Consider the following 26,377-nt stretch of genomic DNA (forward strand, 5'->3'; position numbering starts at 1 on the left):
GAACAATGACTCAACCGTCTAGTGGCTCTGCCAAGTTTGTGACCAGGGCACCTTCTTCTCCTTCCCAAACTATGACCATTACTCATTCTCCCTCAAGGCTGTTACAGCAAAATTAGAGGCTTATTTTGTCACTGATTTATTTTTTCTCTATGACTTAGAAGCTTAGGGAATTCAGTAACTTTTTATTTTTCTTCTTTGTCTTGCCTAATACATTTACTAATTCTAAATATTCTTTTGGCCAGATCAGGGCCTAACCACTACTGATTATCTCTGACTCAGTGTTCGTTTTAACCCAACTATGCTCAACATCTCACTTAAAGACAAGTCAATCTGACCTCTTACCTTTTCCTAAGGTAAGTTGATCCTGACAATATTCTCTTAAAATTTGTCACCCGTTGACTGACCCACATTTTTGTTTTTCCTTATTCATACCCTTCAAGGTAAAAGAAATGCAAACAGAAAATTTTAAACAATCTCCTTTGAGGACATTGCCCAGTTTCCTATTAGGTACAGAACAAGTTTCCTGACTTGGTAGACCCGTGATGTGGAGGTTTGAAGTTTTAGTTCTAGGGTTTCCCTTCTCTCTTAACATCAGTTCATTTTTATTTATTATTGTTCAGTCCCTAAGTCATGTCTGACTCTTTGCGACCCTATCAGCTGCAGCATGCCAGGCTCCTCTGTCCTTCACTGTCTCTTGGAATTTGCTCAAATTCATGTCCACTGAGTCAGTGATGCCACCCAACCATCTTGTCTTCTGTCCTCCCCTTCTCCTCCTGCCTTCAATCTTTCCCAGCATCAGGGTATTTTCCAATGATTCAGCTCTTTGCATCAGGTGGCCAGAAGTTTGGAGCCTCAGCACCAGTCCTTCCAATGAATATTCAGGGTTGATTTCCTTTTGGATCATTTTTATATTTTTGTCATCTAAAGTGCTTTTAGGGACTTCCCTGGGGGTCCTGTGGTTTAGAATCCACCTTCCAACACAGAGGGCATGGGTTCGATCCCTGGAGGGGAAACTAAGATCCCATATGCCGCAGAGGAGCTAAAGCCCATGCACCATAGCTTGAGAGCTGGAGTGTTGCAACTAGACAAGCCCTCGCACTGCAACTCCTGAGACCCCATACTCTGAAGCCTGCAACCCACAACTGGGGCGCCTGAATACTGCAGCAAAGACCCAACACAGCCAAGAAAAAAAAAAAGCTTTTAAAACCTAATGTTCTGTACTTCGTATCTCTTAGATGTTATCTAAAAACATTGATTGGCATTATTACATTAATTTTGCTTTTATATGTATACATCTTCACTTGCTTCCCAGTGTTTGCTTTCACACTTCATTGCTCCTACTGTGAAGATGGGCACATTAGTCTATTGTAGCTTAATGATTGTAAGTCCTTATTCATAGTCATCATTCTGTTTGGGTAGTGCCTTAAATTTGCAGAGAGATTTCACACAAATCATTATTATTCACTTGCTCATATGTAAAAAAACATATGTCAATGTCAACTGTGTACCAGGCAGTGTGCTGGGCCCTGAGATTATAAAGACCAAAGAAACACAGCTCCTGATCTCCAGCAGCTCACAGGCTAAACTGGGAGACAAGTAAGACAATAGACAGGATACTGTAGTCAAAAGTAAACTTCTGATAACGGTTTGGCTTTTAAATAGATCTTTTTAAAACTGAGAAGTGAATATATTGACTAATGGACACTTGGCACTTTTCCCATTCGACAGTTTTATTTTGTGTCTGTGTGTGTGTGTGATAACTGAATACAGTGGCATTTTAGCTTATAAATTAGTCTCTTAAGAGCATGGCCGAAACTTAACCTCTGCTGGGTAACTGGACAAATATAAGGACCTGATCCTTGAATTTGAAGCCTATAATCTGTGACCCTTGGTGATCTATCAAGGCTTACACAAACAGGGGAGCCCAGTCTGGTCAGTCCCCTGTTCCTGCTTTACTTCTCAACATTGGCCAATAACGCCAATAAACAAAAGATTCCTGTAAAAGGTAAAACTTTCTTCTCATTGCTGGCACTTGTGTTGTAACTCACACATAAGGAGTTGAGCCTTTTCCCCTGCTGCTTTGTAACATTGGCATCATTCAAAGTGGAAATGGATTGTGGTGGCGTAAGTGTTATTTCCTGGGCAATAAACATCTTGAATAGAGAAGTGAGTCAGCAGAGCCTGTGAAACTGATGAACAAAGATTAGTCACAAGGGCAGTGGAGCTGCTTCATCTGAATATAACTTTCTCTGCAGATGCCCTTGAGACTGGATGGAAGTCCCCACACCTCTTGCTCAATTCAGCAGCTGCAAGGGAGCGGTAACGCGGCAGTGATAGCTGTAGCTACTTGGATAATCAGTAGTTAATCCATTTTAATTTGAACTTTTTCTTTATAAGCTTTTAAAATTATGAGTTATTAGGAATATTGTAATATCCAATTATGGGCTTCCCAGGTGGTGCTAGTGGTTAAAAAAAAAACCCTTCTTGCCAATGCAGGAGATGTAAGAGAAGCAGGTTTGTCCCTGGGTCAGGAAGATCTCCTGGAGGAGGGCATGGCAACCCACTCCAGTATTCTTGCCTGGAGAATTCATGAGGAACCTGGCAGGCTACAGTCCCTGGGGCTGCAAAGAGTTGGACATGACTGAACAGAGAGCATCCAATTATAAACAGAGATGATGAAGAAAAGGACTCAGAATCATACCAAAAACTAAATGCTGTTTCATTCTAATTTGGGGGTGCTTTGAAATGAAGCAGTCCTGTACTCTCAGAAAAAATATGAGGATCTGATAGGATTCGGCGTGACTGCTTTGAATGTCAGTAGGACTAGTTTGGAATCTGATTACCTATCTCAAGGTCTCAAAAAAGTTAAAAGCTACCTCATTTCTTTTCTTCATTGCAAAGGAAAAGTAAACTTTACTTTCAAACCTGAATTTTTGCACTGGGGACACAGAAATGTTATTTCTCAAGTTCTAAGGGCAGACCTTTGAGATTCTCTGCTGCTTCTGGACTCTAATGGAGGCAGTAAATCACTTACAGCAGAAATTACCCAAAGAAATCACTTGATTGGCCTTTCCTGACTATGGAATTGTGACTTCTTTCTCCATTGCTCAAGGGGGAGAGTATAACAAATCTTCCCTCCCCTCTTCCAATTTCCTTAGTATGCCTGGTTCTGGGGTAGGGGTGGGGTGGAACTCAGGATAAGCACCAAGAGTCCAAATTTTGCCCCAACGTTCAAGGTTAGGGAGTGCAGTGGGAGAGAAACGGCATGGCTGGCTTTAAGACTTGGTGGCCGCTAAGGCCAACATTTCCAGTTCCCTGCTGTAAAATAACCATGATGGCTGGAGACGGAACTAGTGAGCTGGCCTCAGTGCTGGTGGAGTGAGGAGGTGAAGTGCTGGAAACTGGCCTCATCGAGCTTTTCTGGGGGCAGATGTGCCTCCCGGAAAGTAGTTGCCGCAAAACAGCTGTCATCTGGAGAAACTCTGACTGAACTGCACAAGGAGGCATGAGCTTGCCCTCTCTCGAGGAACTCCAGTCTAGACTGCAGCAGCAGATGGAAAGTCCCTCAGGCCTTCTTCACGGCATCAGTGTGACTAGCTCCCAGAGGAACCCTTCCAGAGTCAGCTGATCTGGTGGTGACAGAGGAACCCTTCCGCTGCTAATATCAAGAGAGTTTCGGCCTCTCGTTCCCTTTCTTCGTACACTGTCTTTGCACAGGGTTCCTGAGCCTTATGGGAAGCAGAAGGTGTTGGGGAGACTGAACTAGGCTTGCATTTGGGAGGGCGAGAATTGCATTTTAAGGAGAGGGCATTATTCACTCCAACTGTGCAGCTGGATAGGATTTACACATGTAAGGACAAATAAACATTTTAAATGATGCTTCATTCTCCTTGTGAAAAATAAGGGAAGATATCCCTCCCCTCTTTTCTTAGAGTTAGAAAACTGGTAAGTTCTTTCTCTGTCTCTCTGAAATATATGCAAACACTTTTAAAAGTTACATAAGACTTTTGCCATGTTTATGACCCAGGGGTGTCTTTCTCAAGGGCTCAGGACCATGCCTTTGAAATGTAAACATCCACGTTTACATTTCCCTATTCCAGTTTCTGTGGGCAGTAAGAGCCTGACTTCTGTGGGCACCTACCTCCCAGTTGCAAAACTACATCCTGTCATAAAGAAAGAGGTTTATTTTTCTTTATGTAAAACCAATTAGCTAATATAGATGGTCACCCCAATTATCAGGTGAATTGAAGATGAACTATGTGTAGCAAAGGGTGCTCTCTTTGAGTCCTTTTACTCAAAGACTGGTTATTGCTTATTTTTTAAAAATTATTAACACTATTGCTTATCCTGAGAACATGTATGTGATGGTGAGATTTCTTTCTGTCTTCATAATCTTTTAGCAGATTTCCTAGGGTGTGCATCACATTTTTGTTTAATGCTTATTCAATAATGAAAATATTTTCTTTTTCTTCCTTTGTGGAGAGGTTTTCTGGGTTAGGAGAAAATTCTGTTTTAATTATACTTTGCCAACAAAAACTAATGCCACAACTCAAAGGAACAACAGATGTGAAGAAAGAAAAATTTACATCTTCTGGACTCCCTCTTCCAGAAGGACTGACTTCTAATTAATTCGTCTCAGACTTTACAAGAGAGCTGCTGCCTTATCTTCTTTTCCCACTTTGTCTCTTCTTTTCCCCCTCAGTTTTTTTCACTTTCTTATTTTGCCTGTCTTTCTTTCATCCTGTTAAAAGATAACTTTCAACATAAGGTAAAATTGGGACTTCCCTGGTAGTCCAGGGATTAAGAATCTGCCTTCCAATGCGGGTTTGATCGCTGGTGGGGCAACTAAAAGCCTGTGCACGGGAACTATATAGCCTGCACGTGCTAGACCCGGTACCACAACTAGATAGAAGCCCACACACTGCAGCAAAAGATCCCTCATGTCTCAGGAAAAGTCCTACATGCTTCAGCTAAGACCTGACATGCTTAAATAAATAGCTAAATATTATATGGCTCATGCAGCTATAAAAATGAATACATTATCCTCTTCATTAATCAGGGAGGGAACCAGAAAGAGGTAGCAACTGGCTCAAAGGACAAACCATTTTTATTTTTAAAAAATTTTTAAAAACTTTTTATTTTGTATTGGGGTATAGTTGATTAACCATGTTGTGACAGTTTCAGGTAAAGACCAAAGGGCCTCAGCCATACACAGACGTGTATCCATTCTCCCTCAAACTCCACTCCCAACCAGGCTTCTACGTGACATTGATCAGAGTTCCCTGTGCTGTGTGGTAGCTCCTTCTTGGTTATCCATTTTAAATAGAGCAGTGTGTACATGCCCATCCCAAACTCCCAAACTATCCCTACCCCTCATTTTCCCCCATCCCAACTGACAACCATAGGCCATTTTTAGATCAAGAATATTGAAATAAATGTGCAGGTGGTAGCAAAGTTGGTTTTCTGGAAGGGAGGAGGGAAGTAAATTGCTCTTCCACTAGACAGGACAGAACTTGTGTGTTCAAAGACAAGAATTATTTTGTGTTGCCATCAGTCATGAACAGATGACAAAGCGGCAAAATAGCTCCCATAGAACTGGAATCAGATAACTAGAGATGTCTCCTTAAGGCAATGCAGTTTGCTATGAAAGCAACCTAAGTGTCCATCAGGGGAGGAATGGATAAAGAAGACATGGAAAATATATTACAATGGGATATTATTTGGCCATAAAAAAGAATGAAATCTTGCATTTGGGGCAACATGGATGGACCTTGATGGCATTATGCTAAATTAAGTAAGTCAGACAGGGAAAGACAAATACTGTATGACCTCTTTATATGTGGAGTCTAAAAACAAACAATGAGAAAATCCAAGTTCATAGATACAGGGAACAGATTGGTGGTTGCCAGAGATGGAGGTGGAGTGGGCAAAATAGGTAAAGGGGGTCAAAAGATACAAATGTCCAGTTACAAGCTAAATAACTCATGGGGGTATAATGTATAGCACAGTAACTGTAATTAATAACAACTGTATCACATATTTGAAAGTTGCTAAGAGAAATCTTAAAAGTTCTCACCACAAGAAAAAAATTCTGTAACTCTGTGTGGTGACAGATGTTATGTAGCTTTATTGTGTGATCACTTCTCAATATATACAAGTATTGAATCACTGTGGTTTATATCTGAAACTAATATAATGTTCTATATCAATTAAGCCTCAATAAAACAAGACAGTGCAGTTTTCTACTAAACACAATTTCCCCCCCATGGTCTTATTCTTCTTACTGTAAGAAAATAAAACAAAGCACATGTGATGGCATTTTTGAGAAGCTGACAGTGTGTAACAATTGTTTCCTCTTTTTCTCTACTAAAACAAGTATTTTACTTTAAGTCTAATTAAAAATCATCTATTCCAGGAAGAGCTCTGATTAATCTTACCTAACTTGACTTCCCTGTTTCTGCCATCATCACTGGTAAACATTTGTGTGTGTGTTATTGTACTGTTGTTGCATCTGACACTTACTGTCAGCATAAATATCTGAAACTCTCTAAGAGCATGAATAACAGCAATAGTTATTGACTGATTACCAGCTAAGGTAAAAAAAAAGTGAAACAATTGCTTTTCTTCAGTTTCAAAAAATAGTCTGCCTAATTAAAACAAACAAGCATAACAATTTAAAAAGCTAAATGTACTAAATTAATGAATGATATTGGCTTATTTAGATCCAGTTTATATTGTTTTTACTTCTTTGCTTTTAACATTCTTCAACTATATATATTTCTCTTAGAGACAGGTTTCTTAAAAGCAGGTTCTGTGTCTACTTCCTCTATGTATTCCAAGCACCTAGTACAATGCATGTTGTGGTGCTTATTAATATCCAGCAAATGACTAATTCCCTGACTCAATTTCTTGAGGGCAGAGATCTCACCCGCTTGTCTCTCTGACACGCTCAGTGGAGGCTGACTTGCATTCCCCTACTAATCTCAGTTAATCTCTTTATTTCAGATTTTTTTCTTCTCTCCTTGGGGCCATGGGATGTCCAATAAATAACGTAGTGGTTTATGGGAACAGGTGTGATGACCTCTCAGCTACTTTCTGCTGAATGGGAGCAAAGTCAATTTTTTAGTATTAGAGGAGAAAATGTCATTGATTTTCATTTTAAAGAATTCTTGAGTCCAGGCCTTGCCTTAGTATTCTGTATTATGAAAACAGAACCTTAATCTCTGATTGTTTTGTCACAGCACTTGGACAAACATTTGAAAATTAATACATGTGGCATAGGACAGGGAACTCTGCAACCTTACGTGGCAGCCCGCATGGGCGGGGAGTTTAGGGGAGAGCTGTACCGGTACGTGTTGGGTTGAGTCCCTTTGCTATCCACCTGAACTATCACGACACTGTTAATCCGCTATACTCCAACAGAAAATAAAAAGTTTTTTTTTTTTTTTAAAAGACAAGCTACAAGGATGTATTATGCTATATGGGGAATATAGACAATATTTTGTAACAACTGTAAATGGAACATGACCTTTAAAAATTGTGTAAAAATAAAAATGTTTAAAAAAGAAAATTAGTAGATATACTGCAATGAGGATAATGATGAAAATTTGCCATTGTAATGTTCCTTGAAAGAGACCTCCTGTTCCAGATGGCAACCAGGAAAATAAATTCTTGAGTGGGTTCTCTTTATGTACATTTTGTAACCAAGTAGTCTTTTGAATTATTCTAATCACTTGGGTTTCTACAGGGGTATTAATATATACATAACAGAAACTATTGGCTACTATACATATGTCTTTTGGTTTCATCATTTATTTCTTTTGCTAAAATATAATTTAAAGCAATTTTATTATATAATATTATTCTGGCAAAAAGAAAAAAAAATCTAGTGCCTTCTGCTGGAAGACTACTGCTTGAACTATCTCATTTGTTTTACCATTCCTAAAGAGTTTCACAGTTGTTATAAGAGAAGACCTTGAGACCATAACAATGCATTTGGCAACTGTTTGAAAGTACTGTTTTGAAAATAGGTTGTGGTATCCTTGAGTCTGGTACAGTTCAGAAAATTCAGTTTCTCAGTAATAAAGTATCTGAAACTATGTCCATAATAGCCACTCAGCTCTATTTTGGATGCCTGAACCACAGTTATTCCTTTTTGATTCTAAAAAATACATTTTTTCTTTGATGGTTAAAGCAAATGTACAATGCATGTTTAATAGGCCACAAAACATGCTGTCTGTTTAGCATAAATGTTAAGTTAAATAATGTATAAGCCAAAATGACTTACACATATCTCAATATGTGAAAATTTCCTCTACCGTTTTCCTTTTGATTGCAAATCTTTCAATAGAGAGCACTAATGATCAAAGTAATTGTCCCTCAATGCCAGGGTGGGTGTTACCTGCTTTGGGTCCTTAATGTCTCTTGGTGTTAAGCCTTGTTTTTTGTTTATAAATATTTGCCTAGTCACCTATGTTGGGGGAAATCTAATCCAGACACAGTGAACAAACTCAGAGGTATGCTAGTAGGGAAACATTTTAGAGGCTATATGTTTTATCAGTTATACCAAATTGTGACACAAACACTGTACATATGCTTTTAACAGTAGACTTAAAGTAAGCAGTGATACATGTCATAAGTAGTCAAAGTCTGTAAAAACTTCACTAGAGGATTTTTTTCCACCCTGAACATTGGATAAAAAATTTGGTTAGAAAAAAACTTTTTTTTTGGTTAGAAGTAAGAGGACATGGAACAACAGACTGGTTCCTAATAAGAAAAGGAGTACGTCAAGGCTGTATATTGTCACCCTGCTTATTTAATTTATATGCAGAGTACATCATGAGAAACGCTGGGCTGGAAGAAGCACAAGCTGGAATCAAGATTGCTGGGAGAAATATCAATAACCTCAGATATGCAGATGACACCACCCTTATGGCAGAAAGTGAAGAGGAACTAAAAAGCCTCTTGATGAAAGTGAAAGAGGAGAGTGAAAAAGTTGGCTTAAAGCTTAACATTCAGAAAACTAAGATCATGGCATCTGGTCCCATCACTTCATGGGAAATAGACGGGGAAACAGTGGAAACAGTATCAGATTTTATTTTGGGGGGCTCCAAAATCACTGCCGATGGTGATTGCAGCCATGAAATTAAAAGATGCTTACTCCTTGGAAGGAAAGTTATGACCAACCTAGATAGCATATTAAAAAGCAGAGACATTGCTTTGCCAACAAAGGTCTGTCCAGTCAAGGTTATATTTTTCCAGTAGTCATGTATGGATGTGAGAGTTGGACTGTGAAGAAAGCTGAGCGCTGAAGAATTGATACTTTTGAACTGTGGTGTTGGAGAAGACTCTTGAGAGTCCCTTGGACTGCAAGGAGATCCAACCAGTCCATCCTAAAAGAGATCAGTCCTGGGTGTTCATTGGAAGGACTGATGCTGAAGCTGAAACTCCAATACTTTGGCCACCTCATGTGAAGAACTGACTCCTTGGAAAAGACCTTGATGCTGGGAGGGATTGGGGGCAGGAGGAGAAGGGGACGATAGAGAATGAGATGGCTGGATGGCATCACCAACTCGATGGACATGAGTTTGAGTAAATTTAAATTCCAGGAGTTGGTGATGGATAGGGAGGCCTGGCTTGCTGTGATTCATGGGGTCACAAAGAGTCAGACATGATTGAGCAACTGAACTGAACTGAACTGAAGAGTGCCTGAAGAACTATGGACAGAGGTTCATGACACTGTACAGAAGGCAGTGATCAAGACCATCCCCAAGAAAAAATGCAAAAAGGCAAAATGGTTGTCTGAGCAAGCTTTACAAATAGCTGAGAAAAGAAGAGAAGCTAAAGACAAAGGAGAAAAGGAAAGCTATCCCCATCTGAATGCAGAGTTTCAAAGAACATCAAGGAGAAGTAATAAAGCCTTCCTCAGTGATCATTGCAAAGAAATAGAGGAAAACAATGGAATGGGAAAGACTAGAGATCTCTTCATGAAAATCAGAGATATCAAGTGAACATTTCATGCAAAGATGGGCACAATAACAGAAACAGTATGGACCTAATAGAAGCAGAAGATATTAAGAAGAGGTGGCAAGAATACATAGAAGAACTATACAAAAAAGATCTTCATGACCCAGATAACCATGATGGTGTGATCACTCACCTAGAGCCAGACATTCTGGAGGGCAAAGTCAAGTGGACCTTAGGAATCATCATTACAAACGAAGTTAGTGGAAGTGATGGAATTCAAGTTGAGCTATTTCAAATCCTAAAAGATGATGCTGTAAAAGGGCTGCACTCAATATGCCAGCAAATTTGGAAAACTCAGCAGTGGCCACAGGACTGGAAAAGGTCAGTTTTTATTCCAATCCTGAAGAAAGGCAATGCCAAAGAATGTTCAAACTATTGCACAATTGTACTCATTTCACACGCTGGCAAAGTAATGCTCAAAATTCTCCAAGCCAGGCTTCAACAGTAAGTGAAACGTGAACTTCCAGATGTTCAAGCTGGATTTAGAAAAGGCAGAGGAATCAGAGATCAAATTACCAACATCTGTTGGATCATAGAAAAAGCAAGAGAATTCCAGAAAAACATGTACTTCTGCTTTATTGACTTTGCCAAAGCCTTTGACTGTGTGGATCATGACAAGCTGTGGAAAACTCTGAAAGAGATGGGAATAGCAGACAAACTTACCTGCCTCCTGAGAAACTGTATGCAGGTCAAGAAGCAACAGTTAGAACTGGACATGGAACAACATACTGGTTCCAAACTGGGAAAGGAGTACTTCAAGGCTGTATGTTGTCACCCTGCTTTTTTAACTTATATGCAGATTACATCATGCAAAATGCCAGGCTGGATGAAGCCCAAGCTGAAATCAAGATTGCCAGGAAAAATATCAATAATCTGAGATATACAGATGATACCACCCTAATGGCAGAAAGCGAAGAGGAAAGTGAAAGAGGAGAGTGAAAAAGCTGGCTTAAAACTCAACATTCAAAAAAACAAAGATCATGGCATCCAGTCCCATCACTTCATGGCAAATAGGTGGGGAAACAATGGAAACAGTGACAGACTTTATTTTTTTGGGCTCCAAAATCACTGCAGATTGTGACAGCAACCATGAAACTAAAAGATGCTTGCTCCTTGGAAGAAAAGTTATGACAAACCTAGACAGCATATTAAAAAGTAGAGACATTACTTTCCCGACAAAGGTCCATCTATTCAAAGCTATGGCTGTAGTTTTTCCAGTAGTCATGTATGGATGTGAGAATTGGACCATAAAGATAGCTGAACACCTAAGAATTGATGCTTTTGAACTGGGGTGTTTGAGAAGACTCTTGAGTCCCTTGGACTGCAAGGAGATCAAACCAATCGATCCTAAAGGAAATCAGTCTTGAATATTCATAGGAAGGACTCATGCTGAAGACATGGGGTCACAAACAGTAGGACATGACTCAGTGACTGAACTGAACTGAATACAATAACTTTACATTTTGATAAGGAGATAAAAATTTGGTAAACAATTCATTCAATTGAATTAGTAAGATAGGTCTTACAGGCCTGGTCTGGATTCTTGGGTCAGCTGCCCACATTGCTCTCATCTTCTTCTTGTCCTGATTTGGGTGTAGTTTGAGGTCAGCAGTCCTTTCAATAGACCAGTCCTGTTTAGAAGCCCTTCTTAAGTGGGAAATATGAATTCAAGAGTCAGTTCTCTTCAGTTTTATTGTGTATGAGTTAGTTAAGAGTACCAGACAAGAGTCTTTTCATCTAGGTTGGAGAGAGAGTCTTTTAAATTATGTTTGTTTTCTAGTATGCATGATCCCCTGGTTGCAGGTCATGGGGCATCTGAACTTTATTTGAAGATTACTGTGATCAGCTTCAGAAATAAGCTTAGAACATCATTTTAATAATAATAATTCAGTTAAACTTTACAATGATGTGGTATAGCAACAAAAAATTATCTTGGATATAGACAATAGATAAAAAACCTCAATATATATGAAACTTCAATATCAACAAAAGTATATTATTGAAACATAGCTTTTCTGCTTGAGTTATCCTCATTTTTAACAAGTCTAGCCAAATTAAGACTTATTTGTTTTCAAAATAAGTCTGGTTGCAATAAAGTTGGCCTGATAAGGCTGATGGTAACTTAAAGCATTTCCAATTTCTGGAGGGATCAGGTAGAGACAAAAGATAAATATTTCAATTCTATTTACAAACATATAATTTATCAAGTTTCTATGAACCATAATGAGCTTGAGGGGAACAGTTTCTTCATATCTGGATAATACAATAAAAACTCATAATATTTCAGATAAAAATCTTAAAAATTATAACTATATTCATCAGTTTACTCAGTCCTATGTAACTAATCCTTGACCTTAACCTTTTTTTTTAACAGTAACACAAAATCATTATTGTTTCCATTAGAATTATCTAATTTCTCACCCAGATCTGAAAGTTATCAGAAATCTGTATATGTCAAAAAGCCCTTTCTAGGAATCTTGAAGATGAAGCATTTTCTTTTGCAAAAGCATTGGAGTGAAACAATAACTAGTTATGAATGATAAAAAACTTAAAAGACATGTTTAAAGATTGAATTACAGTTCAATTGATAAAGCTTAACCAAGTTGCTGTGACATGCAACATTTTGAGATAAGTAAAATTATGACTGATAACATTATTCCAGGACATATTCAAATTTTAGAAATTTTATATAATTTCTAGAACTTCTATATTAATGACATTTACTCATACAGCAAAACCTAAGAATGTTTGTCACCATGCATTTGACGTTGCTTCCCACGGAATTTAACATACTAAATAATCCCAATTAATTTAATATTTTTCTCTCTCTCTCTGTGATACTTCAGTGGCCCTGTGAAGCAAACTAGAGTCAACTAGAGGTCAAAAGAACTTAAGAATTTGGTTTGAGGAAGTTGACAAAAAATAAAAAAGGAAAAAACAAAAAAACCCCAAAACCCAAAAAACTGGTCAAATATGATCATAGGTCACTGTGAAATAGTACTTAGTCACTTAACCATAAAGTGACAGTAAAAGATTTTAAAGGTAAATATCAGCATTACCTGATTGGAAAATTTATGACCATATTCTGATTATGAGACTGACACGCTGCCTACTGCGCTAAGAGGGCAGATTATGACCATATTCTATAACCTCTAAAAATATACATTTTTCCCCTCAGTGTGGTACAAAACATGTGTCTAATAAACCCAAACATCTTTAGTATTTTAATAACAATACAGAAGAATGTAAACTTAGGCTTGCCTAGTAAGCAGTGTTATAGTATTTTATCTTAATTTAAAATTATATATACTTCAATGAATTTTCATCATTTAACTTAATTTAGCAAAACTGTAAAGTTTCAAGTTACCAAAAAACTGGAAAAACTAAGCCATAATTATTTCTAAGGTTCACTAAAAAGCTTTTCTCTTGTTTACATTTAATTTTTTGTCATTTGAGTAATTTTTCTTGCTGAAAAATTTGTGACAGATATAAGATTTTATTTGACTTCCAGTAACTTTAGGTACATTAGAAGTATTATACATAATGTTGACGACTCTAAAGACATGTCTATGTTAATTAAACCAACAAGCTTAAACTAACTTTAATATCAGACGTTAATTTAATGCTGAATATTCCCCAGATCATGTGAATCTGAAATTCATTTGGCTTAGTTTCTATTTCTTAGAATTTATGTAAGTGCTTGATTTCCTTTAAGCCAATTGAATAAAGCTCATTTATAAATTGATTTTTAAAGAAAGACACAACTAGAGATCTCATAGCTTTCTTTCCCCCACCTACAATGTGAGGCTTGCAGGATTTCAGTTTCTTGACCAGGGGTTGAACCCAGACCATGGCAGTGAAAGCCCAGAATCCTAACCACTATGCCCTCAGGGAACTTCCTCATAACTTCATTTTTGAAACTTAGTCATGAATCAGGTATTTCAACATAAGACTTATTACTTTATGAATAACAGTTGGAATAAGTTAAATTTACTCACTTGAGTTTAAAAGTTTTCTTCGCCCTATTTCTTTTTTCATTCAGCCTTGTGTGAAAATGTTAGTTGCTCAGTCGTGTCTGATTCTTTGTGACCCATGGACTGTAGCCTGCCAGACACCGCTGCCCATGGAATTCTCCAGGCAAGAATATTCAGTGGGTAGCCATATCCTTCTCCAGGGGATCTTCCCAACTCAGGGACTGAACTCAGGTCTTCTGCATTATAGGTGGATTCTTTATCATCTGAGCCTTCCAAGGCCATAGTCTCAGGAAATGTGGGTTGTGTTTGCATTCCAAGAACATGATAAGACTTTTAACTTCGATTTCTTCGAGGAATACTTTTGTTCTCTTGGGGTCAGAGTTTTGAAAAAATATTTTATCAAGCCATTTTTTCTCTGAAATCTTAAGAATACTGTAGCCACATGGTGTTAAAAGGAAATCATATTCTTTCTTTTCATATGAGTATAGCTGAAAATTTCCCGATTTTGTAAAATACATCCTAGGGGTCTACAAGATGGAATAGAGATCTAATTTCCCATTTGTTTCTTTCATATGGCTTGTATTACCAGAAATAGACCAGAATGAGGCAACCCAATGCACAGTAGCCTTTAAAAGTCACAGTTCCCTAGCATGAGAATGGAGGATTTCCTACCTACTATTTCAGATGGGGTTGCAGGTGAGTTTAGATCTAACAGGGGCTTTCAAAATTACTTCTCAGGTGGTAATGGATGACCAAGAAGCTCCCTGGCACAGAGGGAAAAGTTAAAATGCTGTTCCACTTGGAGATCAGACCCAGATGACTAAGTCTTATGATTTTTCTTCCTCAAAAGGAAAAGTTCCAATCAAGGAAACCCAATAGGGAGAATACTCTAATGTCATCAGATGTGAGGTTCCATCACTTAGCAGAGACATCTTATAAACCAGGAACAGAGCTTTGCTTCCTTCAACCCAAAATTGAAAGTGATATGGGCCAGCAATGCCTGGTTAGAAGCAAGCACTCAGGGCTATCCGTGAGACAAAGTATTCAGGGAGCTGCTGGACAGGATCTGAGAGCTGCCACTGTCCAGACACCTACCTGGGGTGGGAGTCCCTTCATGGCTGCCAAAATTGTTACTTCACTGAACTTGGGTCTGTGCCTAATGCACAGCAATCTACTGACACTGGGTTGTGGTAAAGCAAAGTACAGCATTTATTGCAGGGTGCAAAGCAGTAAGAATGAGCAATTCATGCCCAAGAGACCTAAACTCCCTGATGACTTCTAAGGAAAGGTTTTTCAAGGCAATATTGGGGGTGTCAGTTGCAAAGTGCCTTTTTAGCTTGTGCATAATTCTCTGATTGGTTGATGGTGAGGTCAAAGGGTGAAGTTTTAGGAATCTCATTCATCAACCCTCTGGTTCCAATTGGTTTGGGTTCTGCTGGTGGTCAGCATGCAGTTAACCTCCTTCACCTGGGGGAGATTTTGGTATTTGCAGAACAACTCAAGGATATGGCTCAGGATATAATCTATAGACCTTGAGGAGGAACTAAAGGTCTTTGACTGTTTTATGGCTGAACTATTATTATTTTATTTTGCTTGACTCTTTTCCTTTGTTTCTGTATTTTCTTACTTCTCTGATTAAATTTGCTCTTTGGAACTTAGAAGGTATAGTAGGCTAAAAATTTTCTACAAGTAAGAGGTGAGGGGCAGAGGAGATTTCTCCCTAAGAAGGCCTGAGACCTACTCAGTTTCATTAGCACTTATATAAAATCCACACTCTTTACTTTAGTCCACAAAACCTCTGACCAAGCCCCAATCACCTCTCCCACTCCATCCATGGCCATTCTCCCTTCTGCCAACCCTCTTTCAGCCACAGTAGTCTCTTTCCCTGCCTCACACTCCCCAAGCTGTTCCAACCTCAAGACTTCTGTACTAGCTGTTTCCTTTGCCTAGAATGTACTTCCTCATAATCTTGGCATGGGAACTTCTGTCTTGGTCTACAGACCTTACTTTAATGGTCACTTCTTCATAAATGTTCTTGATTGTTCACATTGCATTTTTCACTATCTGATATTTTTGATTTTTAAAAAAATTGTCTAGTCTCATTTCCCTTCTACTAGAATGTAATCTCCTTGGGAACAGGGATCTGTGTCTCCTATTTGCAGAGTCATTAATACCTATAGAAGAGCTTGGCTTATAGTGGGTGTTCAATAAATATTTGTCAGATGCATGGAATTTAGTCAAATAATTTTTAAGTTGGTCTTCCTTGGTAGGTGGGTGAAACTAACGTGTGAGATTTGGGGATGCAATATATAGCTTCCAGGTACTTCCCTGGTGGCTCAGATGATAAAGAATCTGCCTGTAAAGTGGAAGACCTGGGTTGGATCCCTGGGTTTGGGAAGACCCCCTGGAGAAGGGAATGGCAATCACTTTAGTATTCTTGCCTGGGAAATCCCATGGACAGAGGAGCCTTGCAGGCTACAGTCCATGGGATCGCAAAGAATCAGATACAACTGAGCAACTAACTAACATATGTAGCTTCCAACCTTGATCAGTTGGCTGAAGAGCAATGAGGCAAGGCAGTAAGGAAGCAGAGGAAAGACTGATAGAAGATGGTAACGGACCAGGAAACCGGGCTTATATCTTTATGGAACCAGCAACTGATAAAGCTTTGCCAGGCAGCCCATGCTTGATCATTTTGTAAAGGAGTAGGGGTACTCTGCCCTACTCTTCAATACTTCAGGTTGTTATTGCTTCCTTAAATAATTTGCAAGCATTTGTCATAGACTACATTAGCCTTTGGAGCCTCTGCATTGGGAACTTCATTCATGGATATCTGTATAGTTAAGTGAAATAATACCTAGCATATAATAGGCATTCAATAAGGGGGAACTAACTGGGGTCCTTGAGACTTAAGAGAACTTAGAAGTTTGTGCATTTAATTGACTGACTTGCTCTGTCTGTAAGGAACTATCAAGCCCCAATATTTATATTTTCCCTCCTTTTTAAAAAATATTTTTTGATGTGGATCATTTTTAAAGTCTTTATTGAATTTGTCACAATATCGCTTCTGTTCCATGCTTTGCTTTTTGGCCATGAGGCATGTGAGATCCCATCTCCCTGACCAGGGCTGAACATAAACTTCCTACATTGGAAGGTGAAATCCCAACCACTGGATTGCATGGAAGTCCCTTTATTTTCCCTTCTTATTTAACTCACATATGGAGTGCTTCCTGTGTTTCAGGTTCTGCACTAGGTGCTTGGGATACATTCATGAATAAAATGAACAAAGATCCCTGCCTTCATGGAGCCAGTACTCCATTGAGGAATCTCACAGTAAATAATAGCATAATGTGTAAGTTAATTACATAGTATATTAGAAGGTAATGGGCCTATGATGAAAATTAACTCAGTGTAAGAGGGATCAATAGTGCCTGGAGGTGAGCTGGCTATTAAATTCAGTACTCAGTGTTAGGCTCATCAAAAAAGGAAGATTTCATCAAATCCTTAAAAGAGGTGGGGAATTAGACAATGGACATTTGGGGGCATGGAAAGAATTTTAAGCAGAGAAAATAGGTAGATTCTACCTGTGGAATCATGCTTGGTGTGTTTGAGAAGCAGAAGACCAATGTGGCTGGAGTGGAATGAATGAGGAGGAGAAAAGTAGGAGGCAGACTTGAAAGGTAAGAGGGAACCAGATGATGTAGGACCTTTGTAAGCCATTAGAGGGACCTTGGCTTTCACTCTGATGGAAAGGAGAGTCTGTGCGGAATTCTGAGCAGAAATGTCTCATGATTTGACTTATGTTTCCAAAAGGACCACTGCTGCTGCTATATTGAAAATAGATAATAGGGGAGCCAAGGGCAGGAGCCCAGGGACCAGACTGGAGGTTGTTGTAGTTTCCAACTACAACCCGCTATACTCCAAAACAAAATAAACAAAATAAAAAAGTTAAAAAATAAAATAAAATGTAGAAGGTAAGGTTCCTGGAATTCCCTGGAGTCCAGTGGTTAGGATTTGGCACTTTTGTGCAACAAAATCAAGAATTTAAAATTTGGAAGATAAGCAAACAAAACAAAGTAGGCTTCTATGTCCTGGCATTTTCTCTTTCAGTTATAAAGTACATATGTTGAAAGAAGATAGGGAATATGCAACATATGTCTAAGAGCCAGAAAGAATGGTAGGGAAAACCGTGATGTTTTTATTCCTTTGGAGTGAGCAATGAGTTTATACACTGTAGGAAAAGAACTGACCTAAAGCAAGATGGGGTTATTTCTTTTTCAAATATTTATTTATTCATTTGGTTGCACCAGGTCTTCCTTGAGACATGTGGAATGTTTTTTTTTAATTGTGAATGTGGGATATTTTAGTTGTGGAATATGGGATCTAGTTCCCTGACCAGGGATTGAACCCAGGCCCCCTGCATTGGGTGTGTGGAATCTTAGCCACTGGAGCACCAAAGAAATTCCAGGTTTATCTCTTATAGGAAGAAAAGGCCCTGTTTCTGTCTGAGAGGTGTGTATGTGTGTGTGTGTGTGTGTGTGTGTGTGTGTGGTGTGTATGAGCTCAGGTGGAAGTGGATGGTGAGTACATGGAGAAATGTAAGAAGGGAAATAAAGTTTATTAGCTGTCATGGTCCAGTGCCAGATACTACTGCGAGTATATTATCTTATTTATTCTGTAAACTACCCTGTGAAGAGGGCGTTTCCCGCCATTACCATTTTATATGCGAGGAAACTGAGCCTCAGAGAGATGCGTCCAAAGTACACATCTCCCGTGTACTTTGGTCATGGGACAAGATTCTAAACAAGGTTGCATGTCTCCGAAAGTCAGTCTCCTCATATCATCTCTGCATACTGCCTCTTTAAATATCCACATTTTCGGGAGTCAAATATAAGGAAGTTATACCAAAAGAATTTAGAAAACTAAAGGGCATATTTGAAAGTTGCTAAGAGACTAGATCTTAAAACTTAACATCATAAGAAAAAAATGTTTTGTAACTATGTGTGGTGACAGATGCTAACTAGACTTATTGTGGTGATAATTTCACAATATAAACAAATATCAGATCATTATGCCATACATTTTATTAAGAAGAAATAACAGGTCCCAGATACAGTCACTGCTTTAAGACCCTGTGTCAGCAAAACAAACTTAATACCTAAACTAACTGCAGTGATAGCCTCTCCCAGGAAAGTAACCTTTAACCAGTCAATATGGAATTACCTAATCAGCACTAATCAGATATTCCACCCTTTCCTAAAGGGCCCCTTCTGTTACCTTTAGGAGAACTGTGCCTAAAACAATGCTAATTATTTTGCTTTATAATTTGCTAATAATTTCTTTTTCTTCTGGTCCCTTTCCTTTTCTTCAGCTTGACAGAGCCTCTTTCTATTTTCTAGGTGGGATACTGCCCAATTCATGATTAAATTAATAAAGTCAATTAGATCTTTGTTAGGGAAATTAAATAAATAGTCTTGTTTAGGCTTCAGAGACAAAGCAGAGCAGGCCCCTGACCTAGCTTCTAACCCGCTCTGACTACTTGCTGTGATTGCAAGACTTGCAGCACCATAGATAAGACTGGGGACAAATCCTGAAATTGTTGAGCCCTTGAAGGGTCCCTTGCCAACCAAGGCCCACGCTTAACAACAGTCCAAGTTTTACAAGACAAAACAAATAGTATTAACATGAAACCAGAGCTGCTATTTGCTCACAGATTGATGATGATATCAGTTTGCGTCCTGGGATTATAAATAGGAGCCCCAAACTGCAATCAACTGCAACCTTTGAAGTCTCACCCCTGGAGTAGATCCACCACCTGGGACCTTTTCCCAATTGGGACTCTACACGTGCTATGTCACGGGACTGCCCAGCGCTGCTTGAGTCTGGATGTTGGTCAAAACCCAGTTTGGTGATGTTTCTCCTTCTCTGCTCTTTCTCTGCTGTTTTCTGTTTCTCTGCTGTTTCTCTTTCTCTTTTCTTTTAATGTTAGTATATTGAAATTAAACTAGATAATTCTTTAATAAATACTGCTATTATTAATTTTATAGAACGAATGGCTTATTTTGTTAATAAATCCTTTGAACCTGAGATGAAAGTGAAGACTTTCAGCACAAAAATTTTCAAATTTATTCTGATGAATTTTTTTTGATGAATTTTTATTTATCAAATTTGGGGGCAGCAGTGGGATTAGAAGTGAACTTGACAGCATTTGGGGACAATGAGAAACACAAGACATGTTACTCTTTAATTAACTATCTTTCTTGCCATTCTCAAGGGCCATGAGTAAGTTCTGAGCTCTGCTCTCTTTGCACTGAACTCCTGATTGAATAGGCTTTTCTTCACAGGGCAGATCAGTTTGGTGCCCCGTTGAGCTAGTAGATGGGTCTACCTAAACACCAGCCCCTAACGTTTTAGCCTGCAATTCCCAGCCTTTGATTCTGCCCAAAGATCCATGTGACAGTAGTTGGTGCATTGTGCATTTCCTCATCCATGCAGAGCCCCCAGCCTGCAGTCCTCAATTATTGAGTTCTGCTGGTTCAACCTTTTCCCTTAGTCCAGAGTTCCACGGGAATTGTTGGTAGTTATCAGCTGGAGTTGAACAAGATCCAATTTAAAAACCAGGCTTTGTCTTGGATTGAACTGGATTGGATATGAGTGGACTGGTCCAGTGCTGCAAGATCTTAGGTGAATGAAATTTTGTTTTGAGTGAAAAATGGGATTCTTAAAATCCAAAGAGTTATTTAACTCTTTGCCATCTTTCAGCACATCTGCGTATTTTATGTCTAAGAACTGTGGTTCTGGAAGATACTGAATATCTACAAAACCTTTCAAAACTTGCCTTGTGTTCTGAGAGCTTGGCTTGGTAGCCTTTAGGGTGTATGTGTGTGTGTTAGTTGCTCAGTTGTGTATGACTCTGAGATCCCACGGACTGTAGCCCACCAGGCTCCTCTGTCCATGGAATATATCAGGCAAGAACACTGGAGTGGGTAGCTATTTCCTTCTCCAGGGAATCTTCCCAATCCGGGGATCAAACCCAGGTCTCCCCCACTGCTGGCAGATTCTTTACCATCTGAGCCACCAGGGAAACCTCCAGGGTAGGGACCCCAGAATGTGGCCAGACAGAAATGAGAATTACACTCCATTTGTGGCTAGACATAGCTGGACATAAATGTGGATTGTGAAATAAAATTAATATTTTACAGCAAGACAAGAAAGCCTTAAACAAAAATTTCTCTGCCTTTAGCTTCCTCTGTCCCCACACCATGCATTGTATTTCTACATTATGCATGGACCAAATCTCCCCCCTTGGCAGAAAAAGCTGCTCACCCTGAAGAGTGACAGTTTCCTAGCATCAGCAAGACAACTCCTTAAAAGATAACCTTCCATCTTGATCTTGTCAACTACAAATTGGCACTTGCCGTGGGAACTTTGCCATAGACCTCTACAAGGATGAAATCATGTGCTGCGGCAGCTGCTGATTTTCAACACCCCCTGAATGGAGTTCAGGGTGGAGAGCAGAAATGAGGCACTCTGTGCTCCGGGAAAACTGGCAAGACAGGTCTTCAGAGAGTTAGATATTTTTAGGAGCCAATATTATGAGCCTAGTTCTTGTTTCTCCTCATGTCTAGAAAAATACTAAAATCCTTCATGGTGATGACTATTTCTCGTGACTAGCAAAAACTTCACGAAACTAGCAGAAAGTTTCTGGAGAAATCTGTACTTCATTGCCTGCATTCTCCCTTCACCAAAATCACCGTTCTCCCCCACTGGATTTTTGGAGCAGTTTCTCAGAGCTATCTGAGGTGCTATCTCCTGGGCTGCAGTTCTCATTTTGGCCCCAATAAAATGTAACTTGCAACTCTCACCATGTTGTGCATTTTTTTAAGTCAATGTCAACGGAAAATTGGCACTTGCCAAGAGCATTTGCCAGCGAGTGAAGAACAACAAGGACATTTGCCATCTGCCTGTGCTGCTGAAACTGCTGACCTTGAATACTCTCCGAAGGGAATTCAGATTGGAGAGTGCCGCACTCTGTGCTCTAGGGAAACTGGTGGAACAGGTCTTCAGATACTTAGATATTTTCAGGACCTAATTTCATCCGAATGCTTGCATCTCCTCATATCTAGAAAAGCACTAAATTCCTTCACAGTGACATCAGTTCCTTGTTGACTGGCAAAAACCCTTTTGTAAAATGAGTGCTTTTTTACATTGAACTCCCTCATCACCAAAATCTTATACATTGACCTTCTCCCGTTGCCTCTTTGGAGAAGTCTCTCAGAGCTGAGGTGCTGTCTCCCAGGTTGCAGTCCTCATTTTCCCTCCAAATAAAACTTAACTCACAACTCTCACGTTCTGTGTCTTTTTAGTTGACATCAACAATGTTGTCAGGGGTCACATGCTGCTTAGATTTGAACTATGTAAACTGTCAATAACACATCATTTGATGCATAGTCTCAAAAGACTTACATAACTGTGCCTTGACTTCTAACAGGTGAGACAGTTCTCAGAGCTTTCTGAGGTGCTCGTCCCAGGTTATAATCCTCAAATTTGGCTCTAAAAAAGATTTCCATTTCTTAGATTGACTGATTAATTTTCCATTGACAGGATTAAACTGCTACAGCTAGGGTCCTTCTAAACTGTTGCCAGCACTTGGAAATCACAAACTAGAATTACAGTGGTCATTAGGAGGGACACTCTAATTGGATAAGATCATTTAAAGAAGAGGTTTTGTTGTTTAGTTGCTAAGTTATGTTTGACTCTTGTGTGACCCCATGGACTGTAGCCCACCAGGCTCCGCTGTCCATGCAATTTCCCAGGCAAGAATACTGGAGTGGGTTGCCATTTCCTTCTCCAGGGGATCTTCCTAACCCAGATATTTATTTTAATTGACGTGCTGAAGCTTCCACAAAGCTTCAAAGTTCCAAATTAGTTTCTTTGAAAATTTTGCTGCAAAAGGCTAATGAAAAATTCTAAAATGTACTAGGACTTCCCTGGTGGTACAGTGGATGAAAATCTACCTGCCAATGCAGGGGACATGAGTTCTATCCCTGGTCTGGGAAGATCCCACATGCTGCAGAGCCACTAAACCCGTGTGCACAACACTAAGCCTGTCTTCTAGAGCTTGGGAGCTGCAGCTACTGATCCCACTTGGGCAACTAGTGAAGATCGAACGCCTAGAGTCTGTGCTCCTCAGCAAGAGAAGTCACTACGATGATAGGCCCCTGCTTCAAAACTAAAGAGTAGCCCTTGCTCACTGCAACTAGAGAAAAGCCAGTGCAGTAACAAAGAAGCCCAGTGCAATATAAAATAAATAAATATACAAAAGAATGATGAAAAAAAAGAGCAGTGTCTTAATAAATATGCATATCTTAAAAGGTATGGAAAACAAAAGCCTATAGGACTGATGTAATTCCTATTGTTCCACTTTAGCTTCCTGTATTTGAGTATTAATTCTAGTCATCTTCCATGTAAATTGCCTTTCCACTGTGAAGAGACTGTTAAGTGGTTACCTTTTTAAAAACAAAAGCTTGGTTTGGCTTTCTGCCTGCCTGGGACATGCAGGCTGGCAGTGCTTTCTTTTGGCTATCTTTGGGAGTGACTCTGAATCTTGGGAATGTAGGAACCTTTGAACCTTCTTTGAGAATGAATGCCTTTTGGATCCATGAAGTTATTAAATACTCCCAGGAATATTTACTGTTTGTCCTGCCTGAATCCTGATAAGATACTGGAAGAACATATTGGAGCCTGATAAGAACTTTTTCCTTTTAAGGACTCTTCTTCAAAGATAAAAATGTATGCCTTTGAGATGTACATATTCTACAGACTTCAGGGAGATAATTCTTTTCTTTTTTTTCCATTTATTTTTATTAGTTGGAGGCTAATTACTTTACAATATTGTAGTGGCTTTTGCCATACATTGACATGAATCAGCCATGGATTTACATGTGTTCCCCATCCTGATCCCCCCTCCTGCCTTCCTCCCCATCCCATCCCTCTGGGTCTTCCCAGTGCACCAGCCCTGAGCACTTGTCTCATGCATCCAACCTGGACTGGCGATCTGTTTCACACTTGATAATATACATGTTTCAATGCTATTCTCTCAGATCATCCCACCCTCGCCTTCTCCCACAGAGTCCAAAAGTCTGTTCTATACATCTGTGTCTCTTTTTCTGTCCTGCATGTAGGGTTATCATTACCATCTTTTTAAATTCCATATATATGCATTAGTATACTGTATTGGTGTTTATCTTTCTGGCTTACTTCACTCTGTATAATGGGCTCCAGTTTCATCCATCTCATTAGAACTGATTCAAATGAATTCTTTTTAATGGCTTAGTAATATTCCATTGTGTATATGTACCATAGCTTTCTTATCCATTTGTCTGCTGATGGGCATCTAGGTTGCTTCCGTGTCCTGGCTATTATAAACAGTGCTGTGATGAACATTGGGGTACACGTGTCTCTTTCAGATCTGGTTTCCTCTGTGTGTATGCCCAGGAGTGGGATTGCTGGGTCATATGGCAGTTCTATTTCCAGTTTTTTAAGGAAAGGGAGATAATTCTTATCAGAAGAACAAAATGGTGAAAGGTCATTTGAAATTTGAGTGAATGAAAAATCTTACGTCTTCTCCACAAATATTAGTACAAAAAGATGTAGTCATCTGAGCATAAAAACTTAACTTATTCCAACTGTTTCTTTTGTAACTAGTGAATTTTACATTACATACCTGTCTTATGGTTAAAATTTAAAAACTAAACTATCAGTTTGTGCCTGTCTGTATATTTATGTGTATCTGTACATAGTGTATGTTGTAGCTGTGTGGTATGTTCAAACCTCAGATAATATTACCAAAATTAATCTCTACAAGATCTCTGTTTAATTGGCTTAAACAAATAAGCACTTATATAAATTTATTATTCATAAAAATTCTCAGAAATATAGTGAAAACTAACCCAAGTGCTTTTCAGGTTCACTGTGATCTGGAAAAATATTTGGTACTAAACTTATAACAAGTATCACCAAAGGATAACATGGTGGCGGCCTGAAGAGGCATTGGTGGCCTGGGAGGTGGCTTTGCAAAGATCAACCCAGAGATGAAGGTGGAAGCAGCGTAGTGACAAGCACCCCCAGTTCCCAGGGCGACCGTGGCAGCAGAGAGGTCGGGGTACCAACTGCTCCTGAGCGGCTGATTGGCTCTGAGACTCCTGGGCAGCGGGTGGGTTCCAGGGCGGCCAGTGGCAGTGATGAGGTCGGTGTGCCTCCCATCCTGGGTGTCCTCTAACATCAGCTCCAACTTTCCCCAGACCCTCTTCCCAGCCACTCCAGCAGGGCCTTTGCCTCCATCCCTGGCTACACGTTGACCGACACCCAGTGGCCAGTGAAGGTTCAAATGCTCAAGGAGGAAGAGCAGTGAGACAACCAGGGTGCCCGGCATATCATCCAACTACACTGAACGGCTGAAGGTCATGTCCCTGATAGTTAGAGCCTGACAAAAGGTGGTCCACTGGAGAAGGGAATCGCAAACCACACCATTATTCTTGCCTTGAAAACCCCATGAACAGTATGAAAAGGCAAAAAGATAATGACATTGAAAGATGAATCCCCCAGTTCACTAGGTGTCCAATATACCACTGCAGAAGAGCAGAGAAATAGCTACAGAAAGAACGAAGAGGCTGAGTCAAAGCTGAAACAACACCCAGTTGTGGTTGTATCTGATGGTGAAAGTAAAGTCCCATGCTATAAAGAACAATATTGCGTAAGAATCTGGAATGTTAGGTCCATGAATCAAGGTAAATTAGTGCGGTCAAACAGGAGATGGCAAGAGTGAACATTGGCATTTTAGGAATCAATGAACTAAAATGGATGGGTATGGGTGAATTTAATTCAGGTTACCATTATATCTACCACTGCCGGCAAGAATCTCTTAGAAGAAATGGAGTAGCTCTCGCAGTCAACAAGAGAGTCTGAAATGCAGTACTTGGGTGCAATCTCAAAAATGATTTCAGTTTGTTTCCATGACAAACCATTAAATAAAACCACAGCAATCCAAGTCCATGCCCCAACCACTAATGTTGAAGAAACTGAAGCTGAACGATTCTATGAAGACCTAAAGACCTTCTGGAACTAGCACCAAAAAAAGATGTCCTTTCCATCATAGGGAATTGGAATGCAAAAGTAGGAAGTCAAGAGATACCTGGAGTAACAGGCAAGTTTGGCCTTAGAGTACAAAATGAAGCAGAGCAAAGACTAACAGAGTTTTGCCAAGAGAATACACTAGTCATAGCAAACACTCTCTTCCAACAACACAAGAGACAACTCTACACATGGACATCACCAGATTATCAATACCAAAATCAGATTGATTATATTTGCAGTTG

General features: G+C 39.4%; 1 pseudogene; it reads right to left on the reverse strand.

Moving 5' to 3' along the window:
- LOC122682820 overlaps nucleotides 1-25,434 on the reverse strand; it is a 29,509-nt pseudogene extending 4,075 nt beyond the window's left edge.
- Nucleotides 25,435-26,377: the final 943 nt, after the last annotated feature.

This window comes from Cervus elaphus, chromosome 1 (assembly GCF_910594005.1).
Source record: "Cervus elaphus chromosome 1, mCerEla1.1, whole genome shotgun sequence".
In the NCBI taxonomy this organism is placed as follows: Eukaryota; Metazoa; Chordata; class Mammalia; order Artiodactyla; family Cervidae; genus Cervus; species Cervus elaphus.